The following is a 21,300-nucleotide window of genomic DNA, read 5'->3' on the forward strand; positions in this document are numbered from 1 at the left end:
CATGCTGCTTTTTTTTTTTTTTTTTACTGCTATGCGTTTTTTTTCATGTGCACAAAAATTGCAGAAAGCATTCTAAATGATAGGATGCACATGCATGCTTTTTAATGCGTTTTTATCGAGAAAAAAAAAACGTGAAAAATGCTGAACATGTGCACACAGCCATACTGTTAACCAGCAAGATTGAACAATGCGAAAAGCACCACATTCAATACAAACTTGAAGCTAAAAGTTGTATGGCATGAAGTAGAGATGCTTTCTACTTGACATTGTAAGCGAACATTTTATTTGTGAAGATAAGAAAATACATTTCAAGGTCAGGCTAAGGAAGAACAGATGAGGTAAAACACAGGAGATGCAGTTTTTTTAATATAAATACGGTATATAAAATATCTAAAATATGAAGTATTGTGTTAGCACGTGATCTGATTTGTTAGTATACCAGTTCATTAGCAAACACACATCCATGACCTTACCATAGACTTAATTCACTGAAACAGTTTCCGTCAAGTTAATCAGTAAACCTAGTTATAAAGTGCTCATTTATTAAAGGACAGTAATCTAGACAGATAAAAATAGAGACTGACATGGAAAGTTTTTCTTTGCCAAAAAGTCACGTTTTCAATGTTTCGTAATTGTTAATACCTGTATTTAAATGAAAAGCAGAATTTACTGTAAATTCCAACATTTGTAAACAAGTTTTACTTCTTATTTCGACATGAAAAGTTTAGTAAATATTTTGCTATATTTTTATTATTGACTGTTCTGCACCATCGCTAAGCCAGGGGGAGTTATGGAGGCAATATTGTGTATATACCTGCTATAATTGCATAACTCAACATATTAAGGGCTCGTGCAGACGACTGTATTTTTGATCCAAGTGCGATCCAAGAAAATATCTGATCATACTCGGATTAATGTTAGTCTATGGGGCCATGCACATGTCCAACTGTCCAAGGAAAAAATCGCAGCATGCTCCATTTGCATCATACTTGGCCATGCAAGTCAGTTAGTCCGTGGGAATATCAGAAAACACTTTCATGGCCTGAATGAAACTTCTAATCTGAGAACATCGGAAAACGCTGTGATCAAACTCTGATCAGTGTGATCAGCATAATCAGTCCGATTCTCTCAGATGAGAGATAATATGGCCGTGTCACCCTAGTCTTATACTTATTGATTGTTATATACTAAAACTACTTAAGTGTGAATTGCCTAATCCCTTCACACCCCAGCCTTTTTTCACCTTCCTGACCAGGCCAAATTTTAGAATTCTGACCAGTGTCATTATAGGAGGTAATAACTCTGGAACGCTTCAATGGATCCCACTGATTCCAAGACTGTTTTTTCGTGACATACCGTACTTCATGATATTGGAACAAACTTGTTTTGATATGACTTGTGTTTATTTGTAAAAAAAAACTAATTTGGAGAAAATGTAGCAAACTTTTAATTCTTATGCCCATAAATCAGAGAGTTGTGTCACACAAAATAGTTAATAAATAACATTTCCCACGTGTCTACTTTACATCAGCACAGTTTTTCAAACATCATTTTTTCATTAGGAAGTTAAAGAGTTAAAAATTGACCAACGATTTCTCATTTTTCCAACAAAGTTTGCAAAACCATTTTTCCTATCGCCACGACAGCACCCCTACGAGAGAGGGGATCCGCCCACCTTCCGGACAGGAACCTACAGGATTTAAAGGGGCGGTCCCCCTCACCACTCCAGTTTGGGTTCCTGTCCGGATGGCGGGAGCCTGCAGGATCAGCAGTCTTACCCGGGCCTCCATGCCTCCGCGCGGTGTCTTTTAGGAACGGCGGAATCAGGGGCTCGGAAGCAGCGTCGGGGGTGTCCTGCGTGCAGACCCCCCCTCGTCTGGCCATGAGGAGCGCGTCCCAGGAGTCGGGCAGTGGCGTCCTGGTCCGCGGTTGAGCGCGGTGTGCAGCGCCCACACCGGCGCTGGTGAACCCGGAAGTAGTTGGTACGCTTCCGGGGTAAGCCGGGGGAGGAGCGCTGCAGCGCTGTAAAAGAGCGACGCCTAGGATAGGAGGCGCGCAACCATGTCCTCAGTAGGGGACGCCAAGCACCCTCATGGAGAGGGAACGGAACAGCGCAGTAAGAGCGGTAGCGGCCGCTCAAGGAGAAGCAGCAGAGGCGTGGTACGGGGGCAGCAGCGTCCGAGCGCCCCAGCGTCACATTTGGATCCTACTCCTCCAGAACCGGTATTCACAGGATCAGCCTTATGGTGAGTGTTAAATCAGACACCTGGTGCTGATATGGTCTGTTATTTGTGCTTTGCTTTAGGGAAAAAAGACCACAAAATCTAAGCACAAGCAATGTGCTCTATGCATGACACCAATGCCTGACAGTTATACCAAAAGGCTGTGTCAGGCATGCATATCTCAGACCTTAGAAGAGGAAGCTCCCCTTCGGTCATCAGACCTTAGAGCGGTCATCAGGGAAGAAATTAGCTATTCCCTTAGAGGCAGCCGCCAGGAAAGGTCGGGCAGGGACATATCGCCAGGATCTAGCCTGTCCCTGCAAGAAGGGGAATGTTCCCGCTCCTCATCTCCATCCTCCTCAGATGAAGAGGGAAGGCCTTGTTTCTCAGTGGACAACATGGACATGTTAGTTAAAGGAGTCCGAGCTACCATGGGTGTTGCAGAGAGCAAGGAACCAAGGTCCGCACAGGACATAATGTTTGCGGGCTTGTGCCAGAGGAGTCGTAAGGCGTTCCCGGTGGTGGATACGGTTAAGACTCTTATAAAAAGAGAATGGGATAAGCAGGATAAGGGTTTCCTTCCATCATCAGCTAAAAGAAGGTATCCCTTTGAAGATAATGAGCTGGCAGAGTGGATGAAAGTCCCGAAAGTGGATGCAGCGGTGGCTTCTACATCTAAAGCCGGTACCTTGCCGCTGGAGGACGTGGGCCTTCTGAAAGACCCATCAGATAGGAAGGCGGACATGTTTTTGAGGAAAGTATGGGAATCAACTGCAGGGGCGTTCAAACCTGCTATCTCTAGCACGTGTACGGCTAGATCCGTCATGGTGTGGATATCCCAACTGGAAGAACAGCTGAAGTCCAAGGTGCCCAGAGACAAGATGTTGAACTCACTTTCGCAAATACGTGAAGGGGTGGCGTATTTAGCGGACGCGTCAGTGGATTCTTTAAAATTGGCGGCAAGATCAGCAGGTCTCTCAAATGCTGCTCGCCGAGCCCTATGGCTTAAGACCTGGAAAGGGGATGCCCAGGCGAAAGCTAAACTGTGTACAATACCGTGTAGGGGTGAGTACCTGTTTGGCCTGGTATTGGATGATATCCTAGCTAAGGCTGAGGATAGGAAGAAAGGTTTTCCTAAAGCTTTCAATCCTACCTTTAGGAATACCTTCAGGAGACGCTTCCAATACCGAAGACCTTACCACAACCGAGACTGGGAACCATCAGACCCAAAAAAGAAAGGTTCGGACTTTAACGCTTCGTCATCTTCCTCAAGAAGAAGAAGAAACTATCGTTAATAGAGATCTTCCAGTAGGGGGCAGGTTAAAATACTTCCATGCTCAATGGGCCATAATAACTTCGAGCAATTGGGTTCTAGGTATAATCAATTCAGGGTTAAAATTAGAGTTCCGGGAAAGACCTTCTGAATTTTATATCTTAACTGCCCCTGATTCCTTAGACCAACAAAAGGCCCTTGAAAAAGAGGTCCAAATGCTAAGACGGAAGAAAGTCATAGTGGAGGTTCCAAAACATCAACAGGGGAAAGGGTTCTATTCCCCTTTATTTTTAATCTCCAAGCCAGATGGATCCTTTAGAACCATCATAAACTTACGGAGATTAAACAAACATCTAGAGTATCATGCCTTTAAGATGGAATCTATTAAGACGGCAACTAATCTTCTCTTTCCCAGATGTTATATGACAGTCCTGGATTTAAAAGATGCGTATTACCATCAGCCCATTCACCAGGATCATCAACAATTCCTCAGAATGGCGGTGCGCTTAAACGACCAGGTCAGACACTTTCAGTTTGCTGCAATGCCCTTTGGTCTATCTATGGCACCGAGGGTGTTTACTAAAGTCATGGCAGAAGTAATGGCCTATGTCAGAGAACAGGATACGTTAATTATACCCTACTTGGATGACTTCCTGGTAGTAGGAAATTCCTTTGGCCAGTGTAGTACTCTCCTAAATCATGTCATATCTTCCTTACAGGACTTGGGTTGGATAGTCAAATTGGAGAAGTCAAGACTCGACCCATCAACAACTCAGACTTTCCTAGGTATTCTGCTGGATTCGGAAGTGCAACAATGTTTCCTTCCGGAGGAGAAAAAGCAGAGGGTTGTGCACAAAGTCAGTACGGTAACAAGGAAGCCAGATCTGACTTTAAGAGACCCTATGTCCCTTCTGGGATCTCTAACGTCCTGCATAGGGTTGAGCGACCTTGACTTTTTTAGGGTCGAGCCGGGTTTCGCAAAACCCGACTATCTCAAAAGTCGAGTCGAGTGAAATCGGCCGATTATGGCGAAAAGTCGAGGATCGACCGAAACACTCTCTCTCTCTCTCTCTCTCTCTCTCTCTCTCTCTCTCTCTCTCTCTCTCTCTCTCTCTCTCTCTCTCTCTCTCTCCCCCCTCTCTCTCTCCCCTCTCCTCCGTCTGTCCCTGAACCGAAAAGCTGGTGTTACACAGTGCAAATCGCTACAGCGCACATGCGACAACATGGCGATAGGCGTCCACGCCAGTACCCTAAGACCTATGTCATCACTCTGCCCACGCCCCTTCATTGGCTGAAAAAAATGGCGCCAAGCGCGTCATACGAAACGCGACTTTGGCGCGAAAGTCGCGTACAGCATGGCCGACCCCACACAGGGATCGGGTCGGGTTTCATAAAACCCGACTTTGCCAAAAGTCGGCGACTTTTGAAAATGAACGATCCGTTTCGCTCAACCCTAGTCCTGCATACCAGCCGTCCAGTGGGCTCAATTCCACACTCGAGTGTTACAGGCCCAAGTCTTGGATACAGAGAGAAGTCTTCAAGAGCAATTAGGCGGAAGACTCAGGCTCTCCACAGTCTGAGATGGTGGTTAAACAGAAGACATTTAGGGAAAGGAGTACGCTGGAGTGTAGTACCAGACAACACGGTCACAACCGATGCCAGTCCAATAGGTTGGGGAGCTCACATAGGAGATGTTTGGACTCATGGGCAATGGTCTCTCTTAGAGGCTCAAGAGTCCTCAAATTGGAAAGAGCTCACAGCAGTAAAGAAGGCCTTACTCAGGTTGCTTCCATCTCTGCAGGATTCACATGTAAGAGTCCAGACAGACAACACAACAGTAGTGGCGTATCTCAACCATCAAGGGGGTACAAGGTCAAGATCCCTAATGAACACTGCCACAGACATACTCGAAATAGCCGAAGCCCACTTTCGCTCTCTATCAGCTGTGCACATTCGGGGAGAGCTCAACACAGAGGCAGATTACCTCAGCCGTCATTCTCTACATCAGGGAGAATGGGTTCTAGATCGACGGGTGTTCAGACAGATAGTGGACCTGTGGGGATTGCCCGTTATCGATCTATTCGCAACGAGAGAGAACAGGCAGACCAGGAAGTTCGCTTCTCTTCGGGTGGCGGACAGGCCCTGTATAATAGACTCCCTTCAAATACACTGGAATTTTCCTCTAGCTTACGCGTTCACTCCAATGTGTCTGATCCCGTTAGTCCTCAGGAAGATCAGGGAGGACAGGGCGAGAGTGATCCTGATTGCCCCCTTTTGGCCCAGGAGGGCATGGTTCTCGTTACTCAGGGAAATGTCTGTGTCCGACCCCTGGGTACTGCTGACCAGCCCGGAGCTTCTTTCTCCGGGTCCATTCCGTTACCCCAATGTGGAATCCCTGCATCTGACGGCGTGGAATTTGAGAGGGAGTTATTGAGGAGAAGAGGGTTTTCAGAAGCTCTCATATCTACCCTTTTAAATAGCCGGAAAGAAGTTACCACTAAAATCTATGCTAAAACTTGGAAAAAGTTCCTTGCCTTCTACCAAAATCCCTTTTCTGGCAAGGTCCCAATTCCGGCTATTCTGGAGTTTTTACAGAGGGGCCGAGAATTGGGCTTGGCGGTAAATACCCTTAGAGTCCAAGTATCAGCTTTGGGAGCGTTATATAACAGTGATGTGGCGGGAAATAGATGGGTTTCCCGATTTATAAGGGCCACTGAACGTAGTAACCCAGTATATATTCCTAGATTACCACCATGGGATCTAAATTTGGTCTTAGACGCCTTAACAGAACCCCCCTTTGAGCCATTAGATTCTGTCTCCATAAAAAATTTAACCTTAAAAACAGCCTTCCTAGTAGCCCTGACCTCTGCTAGGAGAGTGAGTGACTTACAAGCTTTGTCGATAGACCCTCCTTATTTAATGGTCTTTCAGGACAGGGTAGTGTTAATACCTGATCCAGCATACCTACCATAAGTAGCTTCCAAATTTCATAGAAGTCAAGAAATAATTTTACCATCTTTCTGTAACAATCCGAATTCAGCTGACGAGCAGAAATATCACGTTAGATGTCAGAAGAACTCTATTAGAGTACCTACACAAAACAGAACCATGGAGGCAGAGTAGGGCTCTGTTTATTTCCTTTCAGAATCCAAGGAAAGGGGCGAGTGTAACTAAAGCGTCTATCGCCAGATGGATAAGAAATGCCATATATCTTGCTTATACTGCTAAAGGCCAGACACCACCAGATGGCATCAGGGCCCACTCCACTCGAGCCATGGCCTCATCCTGGGCGGAAAGAGCGGACGTCTCCATAGACGTAATATGTAAGGCGGCAACTTGGTCATCTCCTTCCACCTTTTATAGACATTATCGTCTTGATTTATCTTCAGAGGCCAATTTAGTTTTTGGCCGTACAGTACTTAGTGCTGTAGTCCCTCCCAGGTGATTGATCTTTGAAAATCTCTCGTAGGGGTGCTGTCGTGGCGATAGGAAAACCGGTTTTTACGTACCGGTAATAGGATTTTACGGAGCCACGACAGCACCCGCACATTCCCCCCCGTAGTTATTCACTGGTTTCTGCACCCTTTGGGGAAAGTGTGCTTGTTAAAAATCACTCTTTAGAAGGTGATGGTATTTAGTAATGTTTAAGTATATATGTTTATGTACTAACTCAATGGCGGTGTCCCTTATACTCTGAAACACAAACTGGAGTGGTGAGGGGGACCGCCCCTTTAAATCCTGTAGGTTCCTGTCCGGAAGGTGGGCGGATCCCCTCTCTCGTAGGGGTGCTGTCGTGGCTCCGTAAAATCCTATTACCGGTACGTAAAAACCGTTTTTTTAGGGACAACATCACATTTGAAGTGACTTGAAGACGATATGACATAAAATACCCCAAAATGACACCATTCGAAAAACTACACCCCTCAAGGTGTTCAAAAACCACATTCAAAAAGTTTATTAACCCCTTAGGTTCATAATTAATGGAATGTGGAGGGAAAAAATGAACATGGTGGGGGAAAACCACTGTTTTTGCGCACGGCAGAGCTCAGAAGGGAAGGAGCGCCACTTAACATTTCGAATGTAAAATTTGCTGTAATAATTAGAGGACATCATGTCGTGTTTGGAGAGCTCCTGATGTGCCTAGTGCACAGATGACACCATTCTGGAAACTAGACCACTCAGGAAGCTTACCTAGATGTGTGTTGAGTACCTTGAATCCCGAGGTGCTTGAAAGAAGTTTATAATGTTGAGCCGTAAAATTAAAAAAAATAACATTTTTCCCTCAAAAAATTTTTTAGCCCCAAATTTGCTTTTTCAGAGCCTTTGTACTACAAATAACATGTAAGCCCCGATATTTCCTGAGTGGGTGCTTTTTTGTGGATTGATTTGAAGCTTTTGTTAGGAACATCTTACATAATGTTTGGGATCCCTTTTTTTTCCGGCACTCTAAGCTTAGCACTTATATCTGGGTTTCCATCTAAATCTCCGCAAGACGTGATTCAAATGAAACCCCCGAGGGTTTAATTCACTATAATGATGCAGCAGAGTTACTCTGTACTCCATCTGGTCTCTGTTCAGCGTTGTCCTTCTTTTCAGAAGTGCACAAAACTGTGGCAGACCTCGCTTTTATGCACGCCTAAAAAGACGGTCACTGCCTTATCATAGGTCAGACGGCGTCCACAGTGCTTCCATCTGCCTCATTATAGCGAATCTTCTGCTGGGGGTTCTGTCTGAATCGCGTATTTCAGAGATTTACTCGGAAACTCAGTGCAGATTGCATGATAAATTTGATCCAAGCCTTACTGCATTTTTTAGGAGGCAGAATGAAAAAATCAACAGCAGGTGAAGAATTGGTTTTATTTATTTTTTATCCTCATGCGGTATAAGTGATTAGATGACTTTATACTTCGGGTTGGTGTGATTACAGCGATTTATATCCTTTTTTCTGTTTGGCTGCTTTTTATTGCAAAAACTATTGCATCACCATATTTTGAGAGCTATAGTTTTTCCATATTTCTGCTGACAGATATGTGAGGGCTTGTTTTTTGCAAGACAAGTTGACGTTTTTATTGGTACCATTTTCTAGCACATTTTTTGATTGCTTTCCATTCCAGTTTTTGGGAGGCAGAATGAACAAAAACCAGCAGTTCACGAATAGTTTGTTTTTTTTGGAGGGGGAGGGGGTTATACCTTTTTGTGTGTGATAAAATTGATAAGGCAGTTTAATTCTTTGGGTCAGTACGATACAGCGATACCACATGTATATAGTTTTTTTTGTGTGTGTTGGCGCTTTTACACAATAAAAACTATTTTATAGAAATAATAATTATTTTTGCATCACTTTATTCTGAGAGCTTTAACTTTATTTTTCTGCAGTTGGAGCTGTATGTTGGCTTGGTTTTTTGCGAGACAAGATGACGTTTTCAGAGATACCATTTTTATTTACATTCGTCTTTTTTATTGCATTTTATTCCACATTTTGTTTGGCAGTATGATGAAAAAGCATAGTTTGTTGCCTTGATTTTTATTTTTTATTTTTGTTCACTGAAGGGGTTAACTAGTAGGACAGTTTTGTAGGTTGGGTTGTAACTTCCTTCTCACCCTTGGGGATGGTCTTTTTTTGTCCTTTCTCATTCTCGGGTCCTCTACCAGAGGCCTGGGAGTTTGAGGATTCTGCGCAAGATCTTAGTTGTTCCCAGCATTGCGCTTTTCTGGACAGAGAGTTCAGATGTTGCTCTTGGAATCTGTTGTAGCCATTTTCCCAACTTAGGGGTCACTGCTCCAAGTGCTCCTATCACCACTGGAATCACTGTTGCCTTCACCTTCCACATCTTCTCCAGTTCTCCTTTGAGGCCCTGGTATCTCTCCAGCTTCTCATATTCCTTTTTTCTGATGTTGCTGTCACTTGACACTGCCACGTCTATTATCATTGGTGTCTTCTGATCCTTGTCTACTATCCCAATGTCTGGTTGGTTAGCCAACACCTGCTTATCCGTCTGGATCTTGAAGTTCCACAGGATTTTAGCCCTTTCATTCTCCCCCACTTTCTCTGTGGTCTCCCACCTGATCTTAGGGGGACTTAGCCCATATGCTGTGCAGATATTCCTGTATACAATTCCCACTACTTGGTTGTGGCATTCGGTATACGCTGTTCCTGCTTACATTTTGCATTTTGCCACAATGTGTTGGACTGTTTATGAGGTTTCTTTGCAAACTCTGCATATATATGCACAGTTGAAACAAGACGTTTACATACACTATATAAAAAGACACATATGCTTATTTTTATCAATATCTGACATGAAATCAAAACAAACCTTTCCCGTTTAAGTCAATTAGGATTTCCATAATTATTAATATTTGCCTAATGCCAGAATAATGAAAGAGAGATAATGTTTTAAGGCATTTTTATTACTTACTGCAAAGTCAAAAGTTTACTTACACTAAGGCTACTTTCACACTTCCGTCGGTACGGGCCCGTCGCCGGGCCGACGTACGTTGTGAAAATAACTGCACAACGTGGGCAGCGAATGCAGTTTTTCAATGCATCCGCTGCCCATTCTGCAGTCCAGGGAGGAGGGGGCGGAGTTTCGGCCGCACATGCGCGGTTGAAAATGGCGTACGCGACGCACAAAGAAGTTACATGGAATGTTTTTTTGTGCCGACGGTCCGCCAAAACATGACGCATCCGTCGCATGACGGATGCGACGTGTGGCCATACGTCGCAATGCGTCGCTAATGCAAGTCTATGGAGAAAAAAACGCATCCTGCGGGCAACTTTGCATTGCGACATTGGCCAAACAACGGAAGTGTGAAAGTAGCTTAAGATTACTATGCCTTTAAACAGATCTGGACTGCCCATATGATGATGTCATGTGTTTTGGCAACATCTGAGTTTATTAGAGACACACCTTTGGATGTACTTTAATGCACACCTGAAACACACTGCTTCTTTGTGTAGCAGCATGAGAAAGTCTCAAGAAATCAGCCAAGATATCAGGAAGAGAATTGTGGACTTTCACAAGTCTGGCTCATCCTTTCTTGGCTCATTCTTCCTTGCAGATCCTCTCCAGTTCCATCAGGTTGGATGGTGAGCATTGTTGGACAGCCATTTTCAGGTCTCTCCAGAGATACTCAATTGGGTTTAGGTAAGGGCTCTGTCTGGGCCAGTCAAGAATGGTCACAGAGTTGTTCTGAAGCCACTCCTTTGTTATTTTAGCTGTGTGCTTAGGGTCATTGTCTTGTTGGAAGGTGACCCGTCGGTCAAGTCTGAGGTCCAGAGCACTCTGGAAGAGGTTTTCATTCAGGATATCTCTGTACATGTTTCCTTCAATGACAACCAATCGTCCTGTCCCTGTAGCTTAAAAACACTCTCATAGAATGATGCTGCCACCATCATGTTTCACTGTTGGGATTATATTGGGCAGGTGATGAGCAGTGCCTGGTTTTTGCAACAGATACCGCTTAGAATTATCACCAAAAAGGTCTATTTTCGTCTCATCAGACCAGTGAATCTTATTTCTCATAGCCTGGGAGTCCTTCATGTGTTTTTTTAGCAAACTCTATTCGGGCTTTCATATGTCTTGCACTGAGGAGAGGCTTCCATCGGGCCATTCTGCCATAAAGGCCCAATTGGTGGAGGGCTGCAGTGATAGTTGACTTTGTGGATCTTTAACCCATCTCCCTACTTCATCTCTGGAGCTCAGCCACAGTGATCTTGTGGTTCTTCTTTACCTCTCTCACCAAGGCTCTTTTCCCATGATTGCTCAGTTTGGCTGGACGGCCAGGTCTAGGAAGACTTCTGGTGGTCTCAAACTTCTTCCATTTAAGGGTTATGGAGGCCACTGTGCTCTTAGGAACCTTGAGTACTGCAGAAATTCTTTTGTAACCTTGGGCTTCTCTGTGCCTTGCCACAATTCTGTCTCTGAGCTCCTTGGCCAGTTCCTTTGACCTCATGATTGTCATTTAGTCTGACATGCACTGTAAGCTGCGAGGTCTTATGTGCCTTTCCAAATCAAGTCCTATCAGTTTAATTAAGCACAGTTGGACTCCAATGAAGGAGTAGAACCATCTCAAGGAGGATCACAAGGAAATGGACAGCATGTAACTTAAATATGAGTGTCTGAGCAAAGGGTCTGAATACTTATGACCATGTGATATTTCAGTTTTTCTTTTTTAACCCCTTTCTGACATCAGACATACTATCCCATCGAGGTGACCTGGCCCCATATGACCATCGACGGGATAGTACGTCATATGCGATCAGCCACGTTCACGGGGGGGGGGAGCGGGGCCGGGTGTCAGCTGATTATCACAGCTGACACTCGGCACCAGGTGCCAGGAGGGGTCATGGACTGCTCTCGGCATTCTAACCCCCGGAACACCGCCATCAAACAAGATCGCAGCATTCCGGTGGCATAGAGAAGCATCGTTCAGGGAGGAGGCTCCCTGCGTGCTTCCCTGAGACCCTCAGAACAACGCAATATGATTGCTTTTTTCGGAGGGTCTCCTCCCTGCAGGCCCCCGGATCCAAGATGGCCGTGGGATCCTTCCGGGTCCAGCAGGGAGGTGGCTTGTCAGTGCCTGCTGATGGCCTCCTGCACTGCCTGTCAGATCGTTGATCTGACACAGTGCTCTGTAAAGTGTCAGATCAGCGATCTGACACTATATCGTGATGTCCCACCCTGGGACAATGTAAAAAAGTTTAAAAAATATATATTATACTGTGTAAAAATAGATTTTTTTAAATTCCTAAATAAAGAAAAAAATTAATAAATATTGTTCCAATAAATACATTTCTTTATGTAAATAAAAAAACAATAAAAGTAACATATTTGGTATCCCCGCGTCCGTAATGACCCGACCTATAAAACTGTCCCACTAGTTAACCCCTTCAGTGAACACCGTAAACAATAAATAAAAATACGAAGCAAAAAACAATGCTTTATCATCATACCTCCGAACAAAAAGTGGAAGAATACGCGATCAAAAAGACAGATATAAATGGTATCTCTGAAAAAGTTATCTTATCCCGCAAAAAACGCGACACCATACAGCGTCATCAGCGAAAAAATGAAAAAGTTATAGCTTTCAGAATAAAGAGATGCAAAAACAGTAATTTTTTATATAAAATAGTTTTCATTGTATAAAAGGGCCAAAACATAAAAAAATGATTTAATGGAGGAATCGCTGTAATCGTACTTACCCGAAGAATAAAACTGCCTTATCAATTTTACCACATACGAAATGGTATAAACGCCCCACCCAAAAGAAATTCATGAATTGCTGGTTTTTGTTCATTCTGCCTCCCAAAAACCATAATAGAATGCGATAAAAAAAAGTCATGTGCCCGAAAATGGTACCAATAAAAACGTCAACTTGTCCTGCAAAAAACAAGACCTCACATGACTCTGTGGGCCAAAATATTGAAAAATTATAGCTCTCAAAATGTGGTGGTGCAAAAAATATTTTTTGCAATAGAGAGTCTTTTAGCATGTGACAGCTGCCAAACATAAAAAAACGATATAAAAACCCGCTATTAATAGTAAATGAAACCCCCCTTTATCACCCCCTTTTATGCACACACAATGATTACAAGCAAACAGGTCACAGGTGAGGATGTTACCTTTAGTAGCCATTCAAACCCATTTGTGTCAACTTCTGTGCATGTTATCAGGCCAAAATCACCAGGGTATGTGAACTTTTGATCAGGGTCATTTGGATGTTTTGGGTTGTCATTATGGTTTAAAAAGAGAAAACACAGTAGTTCGACAATAAATGACTTCACCCAACCACTAACCATGAGTGGAGAAAAAGTTTTGGTGTTATCATTCATATTTTCTGAAAAAAAGACCTAAAAAGCAACAATTCTGCCAGGGTATGTAAACTTTTGAGCACAGCGGTGTATATTTTAATATTTAAAAATGTTTGACTTTTTTTTACTTACTTACTTAGTCCCACTATGGGACTTTCACTTTCTGCAGTCCGACGGGAGGGCAGAGCGGACTCCCTCCCTCTGACTGTCTCCTAAATACTGCAATCGATATCGATCGCAGCATTTAGGATGTTAAAGTGCCGGGTGTCAGTTGTCAGAATCGCTGAACACCCTGGCTTGCAATCTCCATAGAATGAAAAACCTGAATCCAGCAATTAAAGTGAATGTCCCCCTTTGTAGATATTTATTTTTAGTTGAATGTATGTATTTTGGCTCAAACTATTTTTTTCATTTGGGACATTCAAAATTTGGCACCAAACCTTCCAAAATGAGCTTCTACCAACCCTGCCTTCCCTTTTTAACTCCTGTTTCAATGGATCTCCTGTTCCTGAATCCATGCTACATTATTATATAACCTTATTCCCTAAGCCAGGTAAGGATAGAATGAATTGTAAGAACTATAGACCTATATAGCCCTCCTTATCTCGGGCATCAAAATATTTACTAAACTTTTTGCCGTTCGTTTAAATCTTTACCTGTCTTTTCTGAGTCATAAAGATAAGGTAGGTTTTATTCCATTTAGACAAGGAGGTGACAGTACCAAACAAGCAATTGACTTCATAGATATAGTCGAAAAACCCAAAGTCCCTACTCTCCCCTTAAGCTTAGACGCGCAGAAGGCGTTTACTGGTAATCGCCTCTTCTGGCTATTCAAGCTTAAAACCCTTGAAGCATATGGTATAAAGGGTCCCTTTCTAAAGACTTCTTTCGAAAGTCTATACTCCAAGCCTCTGCAACATTTAGGTTTGCCCATAGTTCTCCTAAAGCATTATAAAGAACGGCACTAGACAGGTGTTCCCACTATCTCCACTGCTTTTTGTCCTGGGCATTGAACCCCTGGCTACTGCCATGCGATTAATCCCAGATATCTAAGGGGTCTGGGTTAAAAAGAGAATTCAAATTTCCCTCTTTGCAGATGACATTCTTCTAATTCTCACCAATCTCCATCTTTGTTTCACAACTAAACAGAAGCTCTCCCATTAAATATACCAGATTCCCAACTGAATATCCTCCGCGATAACTTCGAGTATCATTGGAAGGATGAGGCTCTTAAGTATTTAGGAATTAACCTTACATCTTCATTTTCAACTCTTTATGAAAGTCACTTCCAACAATTTTTAAAGAAATCTGTTCCCTTTTGACAAGACGGGCATGTGAATGGCACCATAGAAAATCACAGGTACGGATAGTATCTGAAAAACTCTGATATCACTTGTGCATGAATATCGGACTTCTGAATGAGCCCTTATCTGTATTTTTTGTTAGCTGCTCTAAGCTGATTTATGACCATGGACCACATCAAAATTGAATTTACTGGCAACAAGGAGCCTGTTAATGCCAAACCGTGCACAATTTTTCACATACCACATATACACTATGTTCCAAATTATTATGCAAATTGGATTTAAGTGTCATAAAGATTTAATTGTTTTATTTTTCAAATAAACTTGTGGATGGTATTGTGTCTCAGGGCTCAATAGATAACTGAAATCAATCTTAAACACGTGATAATTAGTTTTCCAGGTGATTCTAATTAAAGGAAAACCACTTAAAAATGATGTTCCACATTATTAAGCAGGCCAAAGTTTTCAAGCAATATGAGAAATAAAAAGGATCTCTCTGCTGCTGAAAAGCGTTAAATAGTGTAATGCCTTGGACAAGGTATGAAAAAATTAGATACTTCACAAAAACTTTGTGATCATCATATTGTGAAGAGATTTGTGACTGAAACAGAGCACAGGCAGAGTTCATGCAGATAAAGGCATAATAAGGAAGGTTTCTGCCAGACAAATTCATTGGATTAAGAGAGCAGCTGCCAAAATACCATTACAAAGCAGCAAACAGTTATTTGAAGCTGCTGGTACCTCCTGGAGTCCCTCAAACCTCAAGGTGTATGATCCTTCAAAGGCTTACTGTGGTGCATAAACCTACTATTCGGCCACCCCTAAACAGTGTTCATGAGCAGAAACGGTTGCAGTGGGCCCAGACATACATGAAGACTAAATTTCAAACAGTCTAGTTTACTGATGAGTGTCGAGCAACCGTGGATGGTCCGGATGGATGGAGTAGTGGATGGTTGTTGTATGGCCACCATGTCGCAACAAGGCTGCAACGTCAGCAAGGAGGTGGAGGAGTCATGTTTTGGGCCGGAATCATGGGGAAACAGCTGGTGGGGCCCTTTAAGGTTCCTGAAGATGTGAAAATGACCTCTGCAAAGTAAATAGCGTTTCTGACTGACAACTTTCTTCCATGGTATAACAAGCAGAAACGTGCCTTCAGGAGCAAAATCATCTTCATGCATGACAATGCCCCATCTCATGCTGCAAATAATGCCTCTGAGTCATTGGCTGCTATGGGCATAAAAGGAGATAAACTCATGGTGTGGCCACCATCTTCACCTGACCTCAACTATATAGAAAACCTTTGGAGTATCATCCAGCACAAGATCTATGAGGGTGGGAGGCAGTTCACATCAAAACAGCAGCTCTGGGAGGCTATTCTGACTTCATGCAAAGACGTACAAGCAGAAACTCTCCAAAAACTCAAGAATGCAAGAATTGTGAAGGTGATATCAAAGAAGGGGTCCTATGTTAACATGTAACTTGGCTTGTTAGGATGTTTTGGAGTTAAATAGCTTTTTTGTTCAGTGAATGTGACCTCATAATGCTGCAAATTCCACAAATGAGCATTTTCAGTTCTTTAAAACATATCAAATTTTTAAATGTTTAAATACCGTATTTTTCGCTTTGTAAGACGCTCCGAATTATAAGACGCACCCCAAATTTTGAGGAGAAAAATAGGAAAAAACTTTTTTTAATAAATTGGTGGGGCGTCTTATAATCCATGCGTCTTATTACTTACCAGAGGTTGTGGCTGCGGTGGATCAGGATCCCAAGGTCGTTGCTGGAGGCAGGAGTGGAGCATTGCTGCAGGCTGGGATGAGGGGGTCTGCAGGGGGGCTTCTGTGCTGCAGGGGGCTCCTGTGCTGCAGGCTGGGATGACGGAGTCTGCAGGGAGGCTCCGGTGCTGCAGGAGGCTCCTGTGCTGCAGGCTGGGATGAGGGGGTCTGCAGGGGGCTCCTGTGCTGCAGGCTGGGATGAGGGGGTCTGCAGGGGGGCTCCGGTGCTGCAGGGCTGTCTCCGGTGCTGCGGGTGGCTCTGGCGACATTTTGTGAAAGTTCAGAGCCCCACGGCACTTCTTCCATGCGTTCCATTCCTGTATGACTGACTCCGGGAAAATGGCCGCCGAAATCTCAGGAGATGAGATCTTCCATGCGTTCCTGTATGACTGACTCTGGGAAAATGGCCGCCGGAATCTCGAGAGATGAGATCTCAGCGCTGAAATCTCATCTCCCGAGATTCCGGCGGCCATTTTCCCGGAGTCAGTCATACAGGAACGCATGGAAGAAGTGCCGGGGGCTCTGGTCTTTCACAAAATGTCGCCAGAGCCCCCCGCAGCACCAGAGCCTCCAGCATCACCCGGGGCAGCAGCGGTGGCGGGCGAGGTGACAGCGGTGGCGGGCGGCGGCGGTGGACACCCCCTCATCCCAGCCTGTAAGTGGTATATCCGCTTTGTAAGATGCACCCCCATTTCCCCCCCAAATTTGGGGGAAATAAAGTGCGTCTTACAAAGCGGAAAATACGGTATGTGATTCTTTAGAATTTCTTTAGCCTTTGCCTGATGAAGAGACCTGTGTAGTCTCGAAAGCTTGCAATTTGTTACCATCTTTTCAGTTAGCCATTAAAAGGTATCAACCACTGAGGACTCTCAATTCTAAATATTTTTCTATCAAATGTTTAGAAATTCTACTGTGCCTAATAATTTGGAACAGTGCATTTTGAGTTTGTATTCATTTTGGAGATTATACTATTATCATTGGGAGGTTTTTTCAATAAAATTTGATGTATACTCTAACGGGTGATGACTTTTATTAGACTGACTGTCATTTGCACCGACCATTTAGGAAAATCCAAGAAAAATGTCATCTGCATAATAATTTGGAACATAGTGTACTCGAGTATATGTCAACCCAAGTATAAGCCAAGGCACCTAATTTTGCCATGAAAAACTGGGTAAACTTATTGACTCGAGTATAAGCCGGGTATGCATTGTCCCCTCATCCCTATCCTGGTATGCATGGCTCCACCGTCCCTGTCCTTGTATGCAAGGCTCCTCCATCGCTGTCCTCGTATGCATGGCTCCTCCCTCTCGTCCTTGTATTCTTGGCTCCTTATCCCCTATCCCTGTACGTATGGTTCCTATTAAAAAAAAAAACATCCTACTTACCTTGCCTGCGCACCCTCGCTGCATCTTGTTCCTGAGCCGACATGTCTTCCTGCTGAGCGATCACCTTTCCCCGCTCATTAAGGTAATGAATATTCACTCCACACCTATTGCAGTGGAGATGCGTGCATATTCATTACCTTAATGAGTGGGGCCACATGATCGGTCTTCCGGAAACGCTGCTGGCACTGGAATGAACGAGATGTAACGAGGGCACGCAGGAAGGAACGTAGGACAGTTGCTGGAAGCCAGCGGCTGCGGCTGTCACTGTGATCTATTACAGAGAAATGAATATTCATAACTTCAGCTGCCAGTTCCTGCCTCTGTGACCTGCTGCTCTGTCGCTCCCCTCCCCCGGCGGCTTTCTGGAATAATTGACTCGTGTATGAGCCAAGTGGGGCGTTTTCAGCACAAAAACATGTGCTGAAAAATTCTGCTTATACACAAGTATGTATAGTAACTTTATTGAAAAATTGATTTTTAGCCAGATAATGCAGTGTATACGGTATATCATGGGTTATGATGGAATATTATATTTAGCAAGCCGTTATGTTTTGTAATTATATTGAATATAAATTGTACATAAATGTTTCTAATTACCGTATATAGTTATTTCATCCACCCTTGCAAGCGTTACCCTTTTAAGTTTGCCATTTACAGTGTTTAGTAAAACACAACTCTTATATTTGTTCCATTGGGAGCAGTATAGGCTTACAAACTCCACCACCCTCCCGCAAGAAAGTTGTCCCAAGGTCCCCTAGTGCTCTGTAAGGGTCTGTGTACATGGGACATTTCCGCTGTGGACTTTCCAGAATAGAAAAGCGGTTATAATAAATACAGCTGGGGATGTTTGTGCACATAGGTTGCAGTTAAGATGCACATTTCGCACAGAGCTTAAATTTAATAGCTGTAGATTTCAAGTCTGCATTGTAGGATAATTTACTCTGCAGGCATCATTTCTGATGTGTGCATCAGATTTCTTAAAGTCTTATATACTATGTATAAACTATGTATATACTGTAATATATATGTAAAAACAGCAGACTCCTAGATGTAAAATCTGTGTTTGCTCCCCATGTGCACATACCGTTAAGATTATATCCATGTAATCCTAATACTACTTATATATACAGTATATGTGGCTCAGGTCTGCGTCTTCAATTTCCGACTCGCATTTTACAGCAGAAATAACTCAGATGTGAAGTTTTAAGTGCTGTAGATCTCCACAAGGTCACCCCGTAAATATGACTAATCCACAGCATCCTAATCTGGTGTTTCTTAAAGAGAACTTGTGAAATTGGACAACACTTTTAATCTACAATTTTAACCCCTTCCCGACCTGTGACACAGCGTATGCGTCATGAAAGTCGGTGCCAATCCGACCTGTGACGCATATGCTGTGTCACAGAAAGATCGCGTCCCTGCAGATCGGGTGAAAGGGTTAACTCCCATTTCACCCGATCTGCAGGGACAGGGGGAGTGGTAGTTTAGCCCAGGGGGGGTGGCTTCACCCCCTCGTGGCTACGATCGCTCTGATTGGCTGTTGAAAGTGAAACTGCCAATCAGAGCGATTTGTAATATTTCACCTAAAAAAATGGTGAAATATTACAATCCAGCCATGGCCGATGCTGCAATATCATCGGCCATGGCTGGAAATACTAATGTGCCCCCACCCCACCCCTCCGATCGCCCCCCCAGCCCCCCGATCTGTGGCCCGCTCCCCTCCGTCCTGTGCTCCGCTCCCCCGTCCTCCTGTCCGCTCCCCCCGTGCTCCAATCACACCCCCCGTGCTCCAATCAAACCCCCCCGCACTCCGATCCCCCCCGTGCTCCGATCCACCCCCCCTGCACACCGATCCACCCCCCCTGCACACCGATCCACCCGCCCGCACACCGATCACTCTCCCCCATGCTCCGATCCCTCCCCCCCCGTGCTCCGACGCCCCCCCGTGCCCTGATCTCCCCCCCCCTGTGCCCTGATCTCCCCCCCCTTATACTTACCGATCCTGGCGGGGTCCGTCCGTCTTCTTCCCCGAGCGCCGCAATGTTCCAAAATGGCGGGCGCATGCGCAGTGCGCCCGCCGAATCTGCCGGCCGGCAGATTCGTTCCAATGTGAATTTTGATCACTGTGATATAATCTATCACAGTGGTCAAAATAAAAAAACAGTAAATGACCCCCCCCATTTGTCCCCCATAGATAGGGACAATAATAAAATAAAGAATTTTTTTTTTTTTCCACTAAGGTTGGAGTTAGAACTAGGGGTAGGGGTAGGGTTAGGGTTAGGGGTAGGGTTAGGGGTAGGGGTAGGGTTAGGGTTTCGATATGTGCACACGTATTCTGGTCCTCTGCGGATTTTTCCGCAGCGGATTTGATAAATCCGCAGTGCTAAACCGCTGCGGATTTATGGCAGATTTACCGCGGTTTTTCTGCGCATTTCACTGCGGTTTTACAACTGCGATTTTCTATTGGAGCAGTTGTAAAACCGCTGTGGAATCCGCAGAAAGAAGTGACATGCTGCGGAATGTAAACCGCTGCGTTTCCGTGCAGTTTTTCCGCAGCATGTGTACAGCGATTTTTGTTTCCCATAGGTTTACATTGAAATGTAAACTCATGGGAAACTGCTGCGGATCCGCAGCGTTTAACGCAGCGTGTGCACATACCTTTAGAATTAGGCTATGTGCACACGGTGCGGATTTGGCTGCGGATCCGCAGCGGATTGGCCGCTGCGGATCCGCAGCAGTGTTCCATCAGGTTTACAGTACCATGTAAACCTATGGAAAACCAAATCCGCTGTGCCCATGGTGCGGAAAATACCGCACGAAAACGCTGCGTTGTATTTTCCGCAGCATGTCAATTCTTTGTGCGGATTCCGCAGCGTTTTACACCTATTCCTCAATAGGAATCCGCAGGTGAAATCCGCAGTAAATCCGCAGGTAAAACGCAGTGCCTTTTACCCGCGGATTTTTCAAAAATGGTGCGGAAAAATCTCACACGAATCCGCAACGTGGGTACATAGCCTTAGGGTTAGGGTTGGGTTGGAATTAGGGTTGTGGTTAGGGTTAGGGGTGTGTTGGGGTTAGGGTTGTGATTAGGGTTACGGCTACAGTTGGGATAAGGGTTAGGGGTGTGTTGGCGTTAGAATTGAGGGGTTTCCACTGTTTAGGCACATCAGGGGGTCTCCAAACGCAACATGGCGCCACCATTGATTCCAGCCAATCTTTTATTCAAAAAGTCAAATGGTGCTCCTTCCCTTCCGAGCCCCGACGTGTGCCCAAACAGTGGTTTACCCCCACATATGGGGTATCAGTGTACTCAGGACAAACTGGGCAACAATTACTGGGGTCCAATTTCTCCTGTTACCCTTGAGAAAATAAAAAATTGCTTGCTAAAACATCATTTTTGAGGAAAGAAAAATGATTTTTTATTTTCACGGCTCTGCGTTGTAAACGTCTGTGAAGCACTTGGGGGTTCAAAGTGCTCACCACATATCTAGATAAGTTCCTTGGGGGGTCTAGTTTCCAAAATG

The 21,300-nt window shown here is 44.3% G+C and overlaps 1 protein-coding gene across 4 annotated transcripts in view; it reads left to right on the forward strand.

The window, feature by feature from the left end:
• Positions 1-21,300, forward strand: part of VDR (vitamin D receptor) — a 234,675-nt gene that overhangs the window by 162,400 nt on the left and 50,975 nt on the right. The gene's annotated exons all lie outside the window — the stretch shown is intronic.

This window comes from Ranitomeya imitator, chromosome 3 (assembly GCF_032444005.1).
Source record: "Ranitomeya imitator isolate aRanImi1 chromosome 3, aRanImi1.pri, whole genome shotgun sequence".
Lineage (NCBI taxonomy): Eukaryota > Metazoa > Chordata > Amphibia > Anura > Dendrobatidae > Ranitomeya > Ranitomeya imitator.